At 40.0% G+C, this 12,698-nt stretch overlaps 2 long non-coding RNA genes across 2 annotated transcripts; one reads left to right on the top strand and one right to left on the bottom strand.

Moving 5' to 3' along the window:
- Positions 1–1,205: 1,205 nt before the first annotated feature.
- On the bottom strand, positions 1,206–3,061 carry LOC128744077 (uncharacterized). Its single transcript, XR_008412353.1, has 3 exons — positions 2,653–3,061; positions 1,654–2,155; positions 1,206–1,505 (listed from the first exon to the last, which is right to left on the bottom strand). It is a non-coding gene; the product is annotated as an uncharacterized LOC128744077 (long non-coding RNA).
- A 136-nt stretch (positions 3,062–3,197) lies between these two features.
- LOC128742545 (uncharacterized) lies at positions 3,198–3,700 on the top strand. The gene is made up of 2 exons (XR_008412262.1): positions 3,198–3,449; positions 3,520–3,700. It is a non-coding gene; the product is annotated as an uncharacterized LOC128742545 (long non-coding RNA).
- The last annotated feature ends 8,998 nt before the right edge of the window (positions 3,701–12,698 follow it).

Genomic DNA, 12,698 nt, shown 5'->3' on the forward strand with positions numbered 1-12,698 from the left:
GTATTGCTTTTGTAGTGCTTTGCTGCTTTGCTCTCCCAGGGAGTGAGCGTCTGTATGGTTTCATCTTTCTTTTTCTGCCGGAACGCTACCACATGCATGCTCTCACGGTCACGGAGCAAATCGTTCTAGTCCATATAATTGCCTAACGCATAGGGCCCTATTCTGTAAGTCACGTCGAGTGTCACTTTGCTCGACTAGCCAACTTTTGGTATTAAGTAAGTCACACGCGACCCGGTTTTGTCGAGTAACTAGACTGAGTCCACCGCTAAAAAGCTAGTGACTAAAAGGTTAGCAAGTGACGCCTGAGCTAGCTTTATTTTGGTCGTGCAATGAACCGCTATGCTGCCCGTTCTTCTTGCACTCGACACTCGACAATGACTGAGTCGAGCCGAGTTGCTCGACGTGACTTACAGAATAGGGCCCATATTCTTTTTGGGACACGGAGCGAATAGTCTCGTGTCTCCAGTGTGCGAAGAACATAATTAGCTCTGCTTGTCGTTGTGTTCTTTCAGCGCAAGATGAGTGGTCGGAAGAGATAACAATATTCAGGCATCGTTCGAAGGAAGAAGAAACGGTTGAACAGAAAACGAAAGCACTTGATCAGGGATGAAAAATCAGGGATTTTGATCAAATCTGTGAGTTGTCGCTACACGCACAGATCACGATCCGTACAGATCATGACAAACAGTGAATCTTGAGCATTGATCGCAAAATTTTGTTCTCTAAACAGTCTCAGCAGTCGATCACAGTGTTACATCTCACCTAGCTGCAAGAAAAAAGGTCACTCATGTTGTTTGTATTGTGATTCATACGATGCACACAACCAATGTCTGTCAAATTTTCCACGCTATCATGCAACGAGCAAGATCTGATATGAGATTTATCATAATTTGTACGGATCGCGATTCGCGACAAACTATTTGTCGCTTACAAGTAGTATTGTCAATGCATCACTGCTTACACTATTGGTAATTTATGATGGCTGGCAGTGCTTTTGAAATAAGAATTGTGTTTGTATTTGAAATTCCATGTAATTTTTACAATTTCACAGTAAAAAAAATTGAAAAAATTACAAAAATATTAATGAACTTTTCTTTCAGTGTATCAAACATGGCGCCGCAGATTTTTTCATCAATAGATTACGAAATCGATTGTGAGAATTATATATTTTTCGATTTTTATTGTAAAATAAATAATAACTTGAAAGATTATATATTCTAAACTTTTAGCGAGCATGCGAGTACTATAGTATATCAGTGTCCATTTGCAAATTCGCAATGTTTCTTAATGCTCTAATAACCATTTGAATGTAGTGCGAGTTGATTTTTGGTGCAACAGTACCCGCCCAGTTAGTTTTCAGGTACGACACGGGTCTAACAAGCCAGTCGTCTTATGTTCGAATCTCGGTTGGGCGGTGCTGCTAGAGTCATTGGGATCGTTGTACTAGCCCCGTAATAGTCCTGTGCGCTAGTAACCGGCTTCGAAGTCTAAGTCACCGCAAGTATCTAAAATTTTAATAATCGATTTATTTAAAACAACTATTATTATTTATTATTTTTTATCGATAATCATTAGACTAAGCTAATAAATAACGCCAGCAGATTTGAAAATAATTATAATATAGTTGTATTATAGAGAACTTTGAAGACGAACTTTGGAAAAATCGTTTCATATAGCCCCGGTGTACGTTACTCAAGGTTGTTGTTGTCATTTTATCTTAGGGGAATGTTGTTGCCATTCTTCATCTGAAACGAATGAATGTTTTTAATATTTTGGTGATCATCAAAAATTTTGACTTTACCTATACCTTTACCTTACTAAAATACCTTTCAGTTCACAAAAATCATTAAAATTAGTTCAGTGGCTCAAGAGTTAAGAATTTTTGAAGAAAGATGGTTTATCAAAAGCGCGTGGCAGAATACAGCATACACCGGGCAACATTACAGTAGATCAATAATGTTGTGGTCAAAGTGATAAGCCCATACAAAAAAAATATCAAAATTATTACATATTCTGCCGTTAAAATCAACTAGAAATCATGTTTTGTTACCGAGCCCAAATGGCACTAATAATGTATCAGACCTTGCTTCCATTTTGTTTTCATTTTAATTGAAAGAAAATGTGTTGACATTTTCTATTTATGATGCAAATAAACCTACAAAATAACCTATTTTCATATAATTTTTTTTCTAGTAAAATGGTTAGTTCATATTATATGATGATAGCAATATGATATTGTACCATCCAAAGTGCGATATCGCTCATAAAAGTGCTATTTTGCATTAAATCGTTTTGGTATCTTCTGCGCACTTTTTCGTTATCTTCCAAGTAATAAGTGCGCCGAAGATACCGAAACGATTTAGCACTTTGGATGGTACAATTTTCCTTGCAATTGACAATAATATATGATAGTAAAATGAATTCAGCTTTCCCGTTAATATTGTATAACAGCAAGATTAATATTCCGTTTGATATTTTTGATAGCAAAAGTAGTACTCAATTTCATTTCGCGGCGTGGAATTTTTGCAATCAATTTTGATATTTTAACCACTAAGTGACCAAAATGAAATCACGCCGAGTAACCGAAATCAGTTACATCAAGGTATCAAATTTTGTTTTCAATTTGCTCTAAAACTTTGCTCGAGTACCCACCTAAAATTTCTTGAAAAGGACCAAAGCAAAGCGAAGCAAAGCCTGGGTGCTAATTCCGTTATCGAAATTTGACCTTCTGTTTTTATACGACAGGCTTCGCAACCAGCTGTTACAATACAGGACAGTGCGGGGTCAGTGCTACGATCCTATTGACTCTAACAACCTCTCCCAGCCGAGATTTGAACATACGACGCTTATTAGACCAGCGTCTTACCTCGAGGTCAACTGGGATCAAGTACACAAAATTTGAACAAATCCGGAGCAAATTTAAATGTCGATATGTCTTGTTGCTTGGACTTGCAGCACACTTAAAAAGTTCGGTAAAATTTTACCGAACTCTGGGTAGCCGAACATTCGGCAAACATTACGGTGGTGCCGATCGACGTTTACAGATGTTTATCCCCCAGCATACTTTCGGCCCTACTCCGATCCATTATAATAAACACGTATGGCTTACAGTTTTCATTCCAATAGTACTGTGCTTGATTTCGTATACGAGAAGCACTAATAATTAGTAATTTAGATTACATGATGATTTTATGCAAGTTTGCAGAATTCATATTCAGTATTAATGTCATTATTTATTTTCAACAGAACAGATCTGTTTTATAAGCACAGATGTTTCTGTTTACGAATCAATAAGATTATAATTACTATAATATACCACTAGTGATCCTATAAAAGGCCTATATTTTGCCAATTTCAGTATCAGTTGCATAAGTGAAGAAGTAGAAGCGCGTCCCAAAATGTTGTTTTTGAAGTTTATTTTCTGTACTCTTCTGGTTTGTTTAATTGCGGTAAGTTGTATACGGTTATGGAATAATTATGGTAATTCACGTTAATTCGTTCTCTAATACTCGTTCATAGATAAACACAACAACGGCTCGGAGACAGAGACAATTAAGACCAGATATTCAAGCTTTAGTAAATGCTATTACACAGAAGAAGTTGCAGGATATCGCCGCTAAAAATAGTGTCACTTTACCTCCTAGCACCACGGAGGCAACAAGTAGCACCGCGGCAGAATCAAGTTCAACTGCCACATCTAGTACTTCATCTGGTTAATCTTCTTCAATTGTAAATTGAATACTGTTTCAGATATATAACAATACCTTGTATACCTTCTGATTTACATATGCATGATTTGATCCAAATAAAGGTATTATCTTGGCAATCTTCTAATCATGGTTTGCACTAATTTACTGTTACTTTCTTATACTATCTTTGTGATTTGTAAAACTATGAATATCCAAAATCATAAAAGGATTCTGATTCATAACTTTAAAGATCTATACTTTTGGTAAATAACATACACGGTTTAAAAAATTAAGCAACGTACTAGTATTTTGATAAGGGGCCATTCATATACCACGTGAATCCAGCTAACATTTTCGTACGTATATCAAAATGAAAAGTGAGAAATATGTACTGATATATATCTTGAAAAATCGTATTGGATACACGAAACCAGCATATGCGCACTAGTTTGGAGGTAATATACGTACTACAGATTATTCGTAAACAACTCACATTCATAAGTATTTGTTAACTAGGGTGCGATTTAATAAGCTTTGTGTACGATTTCGAGTTTGTTATAGACATTTAAGATGATTTTTATATATTGATATACGATATGTGGTTTGCAGGGGGTGGGGATATAAAAATGTCCACGGTTGTCTACGGAAGGGGGTGTGGGAAATGGAAAATGTCCACGTGGACAAGTTTTTTTTTCACACAAAAAATGGAAATTAGAAAGAGAAATATTGAATTAATTTACATTGTACCATGAACCATTGATCATCAGTGTTTATTTTCAAGTTCGAATAAAGTTTCATCTTCTGAGGCATATGTTGACGTAAACACATGCACCGAGCATTACGAGAACGCATATCTGGCATAATTCTTGTTCAATTAAACCTTAGTGGGTATTCACCAGTCACGTGAATAATTTACCATTTACGTAAGTGGTGCTTGCATCGAATGTGGATTGCATTTTGCCTCAAAATGAAGCTCACCAATACATGGACAACGTAATGCCGAAACGATTTGCCCTCAAAAAATTTTACGAACCACGTCGAAAAGATCTTGTGCAGGTGTTAAAGTCAACGGCCAAAGTGAGGTGTTCTGGTTGGACAGGGGGACTCTTGACGGATATCCATCGTCAAGCGAAAGTCGAGCTGAAATAATATTTCGCAGTGAACAAGAGCACTGTTTGTCAGAAGGATTAGACTGGATGCCTAATACAGCATCCTTTTACATAAGCTCTGTCACTAATTTTTAAATTACTGAATAAATCAAGTTGAAAACAGAATTTAGGACCATGTTTTTATGTTTGTTGATTTTTTATAAAAAATAGTTCATGTGGACAAATAAAGGAGGGGGGTGGTGGTTGAGTTAATGTCCGCGGTTGTCCACGGAGGAGGACGGAGGGGTCGAAAATTGCTATTTTTCTATCCACGTGGTATCTGGATGGCCCCTAATATAAATTACTTTACTTTTCCAAAAAAGTATTGCTCAAGGTTTTTGTTGCCATTTCACCTTGGTCTTGGGCGAATGTTGCTCCCATTCTTAATCTGAAACGAATTAATGTTTTTAATATTTTGTTGATCGTTGAAAACGTGCGGTTAACATATTACCTATATCTCACTAAAATACATTTAAGTACGTCAAAATCATTAGAATCAGTTCAGTGGTTCAAGAGTTATGAATTTTTAAAGAAAGAAAGGTTGGAAGAAGTGCGTGATTTTTGGAATCGCAATTCCTGAGAAACTAAAAACTCTGTTGCATATATTGATGACGCCGTCGATTATTTTCAGCGAGCAATCTTGAACGTGATAACTGAATTTGTACCCGACGCCCACCCACCGTTAAAGCCTCCTTGGTCGAATAATCACCTACGCAGACTAAAATGGCTAAGGGCTAGAGCTCTACGAAGATACTTTCGGAATCGTTTTCATCTTACAAAAGAGGAATTCAACCATGCGAGGGCTCTGTAGCCGCAAGGTTACCAAGTCAGCTTTGACAAGCGAATGGTCATGGGTTCGAATCTTAGTAGAATCAGGCCATTCGATGTCAAAGTGACTTTTAGCATGGGTTTATTCTCAGGCCCCTCATCACCCTTCCTTCGTGCTGAGTTCTATATTATCCCGATATGGCCTATTGACAATGCAAAAATACACTGGTTTTGCCACGCCAGGGATGACTATAATTGGGGACTGCGCGCTGTCATGTGGAACGAGGTGGGTAAAGTAGAGTAAAGCATTGAAGGAAGGGTACCCAATTACACACAAGCACGCATAAAAAATTCAATAAGCATATCGCTCAATCAATAGAGATTATAGCAAAAATAAATGCAGTGCCGGTTATACAGCAAACGCCCGGGAGATATCACAATAGATCAAACGTTACTGGACGCAGTGATGAGTCCATACAGGAAAAAAAATGCGAGTAAGAAGAAAGAAGATGGTCTGCCAGTGTTTGTTCACCTTGGGGAACAAGTTGCCAACTCTGAACTTGAGAAGCACAATCTTTTCGTCCAACACTTTAACACAACAAACAACAAACGCTCAACAAACGCTCTGCCTCACCCGATCAAGTCAACGTTGCCATCAACGACTGTTCTAGTGATGCTTTTGTATTCCGTCCATTTCACATTAGAGAACAAAGCATCATGTCTACACTCTAAAAGTTGAAGTGGTCCCGATGGTATTCCAGTGTCAATTAAGAAGTTGTGCTCGGAGGTGTTACTTGCTTCACTTTCGAAACTATTTAACAGGTCACTGCAAGAGGGTAAATTTCCTGAACTGTGGAGATCCTCATTTATGGTCCCTGTTCACAAGAAAGGTCATAAGAGAATGTTCGGAATTACAGTGGTATTACCTCTTTTTGCTGCTGTCAAAAGTTTTTGAGATCATTATCATTAAGGTACTTTTCTGCTCATGCAAGAATTACATTTCAACTGCTTAGCATGGATTCTGTTCCATGCGGTCTGTTGCGACAAATTTGACCGAATTCGCATCCCTATGCATTCGCACAATGGACAACGGTGGACAAGTTGATGCTGTCTACACTGATCTCAAGGCAGCATTTGATCGAGTGGATCACGAAATTCTGTTAAACAAACTAGAAAAACTTGTAGTTTACAGATCCTTAATCACCTCGTTCAGATCCATTTTGATAAACCGATCGCTTTGCGTTAAAATCGTAGCTTCTTGCTCTGAACTGTTTACGAACTTTTGGGCGTCCCTCAGGGGAGTAATCTTGGATCTCTTTTGTTCTCACTTTTTATCAACGAACTTTCTCTCCTACTGCCAAGTGGATGCCATCTGTTTTACGCCGACGACTTCAAAATATGTAACGGTACTAATGATTACGACTACCTACAACTATGTGTAGATCATGTGTAGAGGTGGTGCTCCCGGCATTTTTTGACGCTTAGCATCAACAAATGCAATATGATCGCAGACCTTTCACGCAGACGGAAACCGATCATGTTGGCCTATTCAAATGCTGTACACAGGCTTGAGCGGATTTACCAAATTGGAGATTTAGGAGTTAAGAGAGTGCAAACAAGTTTGTTCGTTACGCACTTCTTTGGCTGCCATGGCGTGATGCTACTAACCTCCCTTCCTACACTGTCCTGATCGCTGCCGGTTACTTGGAATTGATACCCTATAGTGGAGAAGATTCATTGCTCAAGCTCTCTTTGCTGCTAAGGTCATCACTTCGGTCTTCGGAAGTCGATTCGCCTGAATTACTCCGGCAGCTTTGCTTTTATACTCCAGAGAGAGTTATACGTCAACGCAACTTTTTACACCTCGCTCAAGTAGCACACTTTTGTCATTTCTGGTCGCTGCAACCTATTTATGACTGAAATTTGTCATTATTCGGTTACCACAACTAGTTTATAACTACTGTGCTAGTAGGGCGCAGCTCACAGTGGACAATACGGACAAAATGAGCCAATCCGTGCCAACGCGAACTGTAGTATGAATCGGTGTTCCGTTATGTATGTTTTCGTTACAGTAATAGATGTACAAGTGACTGAGAAACAAATGGGCCCCGGGTACGATCGGGCAATCAACTAGTAAATAATGATAATAAAAGAAACATCAAGAAGGTAAAAAGGAGGCAAAAGGGAGACAAAAAGGAAGCAAAAACAAGACAGGAAGACGGAAATCAGGCGGTAAAAAGAAAGCAAAAAAGGTAAAATGCAAAAATAACGAATCGGAAATCGGATATTAGAAATACAAAATCATAAATTCAATATTCAAATATTTTAAATTTTCTAAAATAGGGTCAGTCCCGGAATAGTGGTTAGCATTCACGTCTCTCACGCCGAGGACCCGGGTTCAAATCCCAACTACTATACCCAATACTACTGGTGGTCGAATTCATACGATGTGTTTAGACTGTTCTAATTTATAGTGCCCCGGTCTGTTTGTAACTTATTTGGAAAACCGTCCAACATAAGTAAATACTGTAATTTTTTTTTCTCCTGTTGATCCCTGGTACTGTGGCAAGCAGAGCGGCCAGCATCGCACGGGTCTCCGTGCCTTTTCGAGGTGGTACATGAATATTTCTGCATTTGCAATTATTCGCGGATTGTGTGCAGCCCCGGCCTGCCGGCCGACCGACCGACCGGCAAGCAAAATACGGAGCATGGAAGAGCGATTGCTTTTAGCATAAAATTTATAGACTTTTACGTCGCGGGGCACATGAAATGCTGCACCCATCCGGCGATATGACTATCTGCCTGGGCGCTAACGGAGCAAGAACATGGCAGGGCTTGTGAAAATGATGTTTTATCACGATTTCAATTTCATGGAAACAAATTGATAATTGTACAACATTGACAAATTGAGCGATACAATCGATTCCGTAATGAGCGCAGAATAAACGGTGCAGTGCAATTCGTTGGACACCCTTTTTTGCTGCGAAGCTTTTTTGCCTAGAATCGTAGCTGTTGACTCTAGCCGTAATCGCCAATCGGATATTGACATATTTTTGTTTAGCCATTAAAAAATTTACAATTACGATTTGAGCTTTGTTAATTTATTAACGTCAGTTTTTAATATTTCACTGATCAACGGAATGACTCGTTATAAAAAAATGAAGTGGTTGAACTGCATCAGGTTGTCCGCTTCGTATCGATCCAGTTTTTGCCCCAGAGCGATCGAATTATTGACGTATGTGACATTTGACCTCTGAGGCATGCCCAGCTTTCTCATCGTTCATATATGTTGCGGTTGGGACATCATACGAGCTGGATGTTTGTTCTTGAAGGAGTGTTCCGAAGATATCATGTTCTCATCATAAAGGTCTAGTTTATCCAGCATCCAGTATGCCGGCTAATGCATGCCACGATTAGATATTGCATCCTTTCGATCCCCTCTTCGTCCGTTTTAAGCCGTGCACGGTCCGTAGGTAAAGCCATTGTCTCCGGTTCTCCGCTGCAGCACGGTGAGAATGATTTTTCATCATGTCCAGGGAGGTTGGTCGGTGTGGTCGGCACATTATTTTGCAACGGTAGGGATCAAATCTACGGTCGTGGCAAAAACAAACAACGGATGGTATATTCTGGAGGGATACAAACACGAGAGGTCTCACATGTGTAATTATATAACATTTATATTTCGCGCATTATCCGTACCATATTCACATCCCAATTCGCAGGAAGAAATGGCCTGAAGGTGAGTAGTCAGGAGGGACACTAAGCAGTTTTTGAAAACCCATGTGCGGTGATAATTTATGATGTACGTTTCTTTACTTTGAAACAATTTAGACCCTTATCCTGCCTAAAGCCCCTGCATACGACACCGTTGTGGCGGATGCGGGTGCAGCACTTCAGTTATTGCGCAGCTTAGGCTGAGCCGGGTCGCCATCCATCAAACCACGTGAGCTTTCTCGAGGTCGTACATACGGATGACGATGATGAGTCTCCTGGCGTTGCAGGTCTGACTCAAGGGGCGAGTTCCTGACCCCATTAGGCTGGACGGATGGCGGTCCGTCGAAGCTCATTTATAATTTAGCCATTTTCCAATTTTTTTGTTTGCGATACGGGGAGAGAGACAAAAAACAAAACGTACAAGGCGACAGTATAATCAAGTGGAGCCAAGTGTAAAATGTGTACGAAATTTGTTTGTTTTAGGCTCGCGAGCCGACAGCGATCTTGAAGATGCGCCTGAATGGTGCTAAACAAACAGTGCATTAGCCGGTGATAATGAGCTCGTGTCTTTCACAGAGCGAGAGGCATCGGACGGTAATTGTAATGATGATAGCAGCGAATTCGCGGCTCGAAGCGTGATGACTGATGAAAGGTTGTACGTCAGGGTATGCTTCGTGAAAGGCCTAAGGTTAAAACTGCAGACAAATTGCCGAATTGTTAACACAAAACACCAGCCAGTAACTGGCTTTTAGTGGTGTGAAACAGCATGAACCACAGGAATTATTCTTGAAAATGTGACCCATGTTTACTTTTATATCATGTCATGTCACTGCACTTAAGTTGTCAGCGTGGGTTAAACGATCCTTTGTGAACTCGGCACTATCGAAGTTAAAGACTGTACAGACTTTACAATCAGTATTTATGACTCAAGCGGCACATACCTCAGAATTGTGTGGAAGATTTGTGACTACCAGTTCATAAGGAAATAGCTCATGTAAGACTTCGCAGTCAAGCGCCAGTATTATTCGTCCCAGCTCCAAATCTTAACAACATACACAGACAAAAGTTTTTGAAATGCATCAAACTCAACATGTGATTGTAATGTCAGTAGGACAGGATAAAATATTTATGACCATTGAAGTTGATCTTTAACAAGTTATCCTAACTATATTTCGAAGGAAGATATTCAATGATTTGGATTGGTGCTTCGACGAAGTCGAAACTGGCATTTACGTCTTGCAAGATGAGATGCCCTTCAGATTGTTCTAAAGCTTTGAACGACATGTTGGTTTCGTTCAAAGCAAGAAAACCGCGACTACTAGCGTTGTTCACACTTGTTCGGGTACAAAACCCCGATACGATATCCCAAAAAAAGAAATCTGTAATGAACTTTGGTGACCATCCCGTGATTCGGATCCTAACTCAGTAGAGAACAGCTCGGGAATCATTGTTTGAAGATCGCTGGCAACAACACACATCATACCATTTTCTAGGTTATCGAGTCAATTTCAAGGCAACTTGCGATACAGTCGAATACGAAAAGCTATAGCAGACAATCCACGATAATAGACTCCCGGTCAAATGGAGGTGACTGATGAAAGCTACTCTGGAACGAGTAATGTGCTACGTGCACATCACCCTTTCGAATTGCAGATCGTGAACGGACAGAACCGATTTTCAACAAAAGTAACTAACTTTAAGGCTTCGCGAGTGACCACGAGATTATTACTAGAACCATTGGGATGGTAGAGGCAATCTACGCCAAACAAAGGTTAGGAAGATGATGAGCTATTGCACAACTGTGAAATACCCTTCATTATTCAATAATACTGGTCAGTCGCACGATCACTAACGTATGTGATAGTAATTTTCATCCGATTACCCTTCCACTTAGTGGTGAATACAACTAGTTGGTTGGAAGTTGGTCATCATGGGGCACTTCTTGTCCGCTGCATATAGCTGATCCGGCAGTAACAATAACCTGCTCTTCGTCGAACGGCGGAAGCCCAACAGTGCTGCGCAACCGTAGAGTTCAGCAGAAGCTGAAGGGGAAGACCGAAACCAAGTGACCTCATTGTTTCGCGCTTTGGGTCGGAAAGCCAGAGCAACCGACCAAACGGTGAAGAGCTACCGGGCCAAAATGGACATTTTTATGCGATAGTGTCAGTGTCAGTCGAGGTGAGTTTGCCATACGTTGCACGCTTAATAAGAGGGTTCTGGAGCCTCTCTTTTGTTCAGCACCTCTGTGGTTCAAAGGATCATTACTACCGGCGAACCACATGTCCCGGTCGGAGGAGTGGGTTCGAATCCGGCTGTAATGCTCCGATTAGAGCTTGATTCGATCCATGGAATCCCCCAGCTTGGATAAAAGATTGCAATACACAGCTTACTAAGCGTTGCTTCATATGACCCTCCCCTACTCTCTCATCTTTCGCTCTTTCCCCTTCAAGCCTGGTCTCAATCTGTTAGATTCTATCGACTCTTCCATCACTTTCTTCTACCGTTTCCTCCGTCAATTGTTAGATCTTATAATACGAAGTACCTGCCGGAAGTAGCTTCGTTCATCTAGAAATACCATAAGGGCGAAAACGTGGTGTTCTGTCTTAGCTTTTTCTATCACCATCCGAAAAAAAAGTCCATTTTTTTAATGCAAACGTTACAGCAAACACCCGTGCGATATCACAATAACGGGTGACAACTAAAATTTTGGATTTTTTTTCTCAAACTGTCAAAAAAAAAGACAAAGATACATGAAGAAGATATGATTTACCGAAATTAAAGGTACATTATCCATTGTTGAAAAAAAATTAGTGTACATTTGAAAACAGTCCGTAATCCGTCCGTTTGGTGTCCGAACAAGAGCGTTGTACGGCCGTCATGTCAACTTTGCGAATGCATTTCTTGATTCTACCAATCAAATGTTTGCAATTCGTGGCTCTCCAGTTTTTTTTTGTACACCAACAAACTCAAAATCCCGAAGAAATCTTCGATTGGGCACACTGAGACAGATTTGTCGGGTCGTGGTTTTTGGGTACAAATGAGATCGAATGGGTATTCAGTGTTTTTTGGCGTAATGCGATGATGCTCTATCGGCCCAAACCATGAATTGTCCATCTGCATGATGTTTTTGTAGAAACAGGATCAAAACTTTCTTCAAATATTCGTCTGACATATCTTAATTGATAGCCAAACCAGAGGGCTTGAAGGCACGAGAAAGAGAACGTTGTCCTTCTGCGTCCATAATTTTGGCTGGTCTTCCACTACCTTACTTGCGAATAGCTGTTGGGCATCTTAGAATATGGTAAACAGTCGAAGCAGTAACATATTCGCTTTTTAAATGCTGTACCGTATACTTTTTGCCGAGATTTCTGTGGCAGTT

Source organism: Sabethes cyaneus, chromosome 3 (genome assembly GCF_943734655.1).
Source record: "Sabethes cyaneus chromosome 3, idSabCyanKW18_F2, whole genome shotgun sequence".
NCBI classification, from domain to species: domain Eukaryota; kingdom Metazoa; phylum Arthropoda; class Insecta; order Diptera; family Culicidae; genus Sabethes; species Sabethes cyaneus.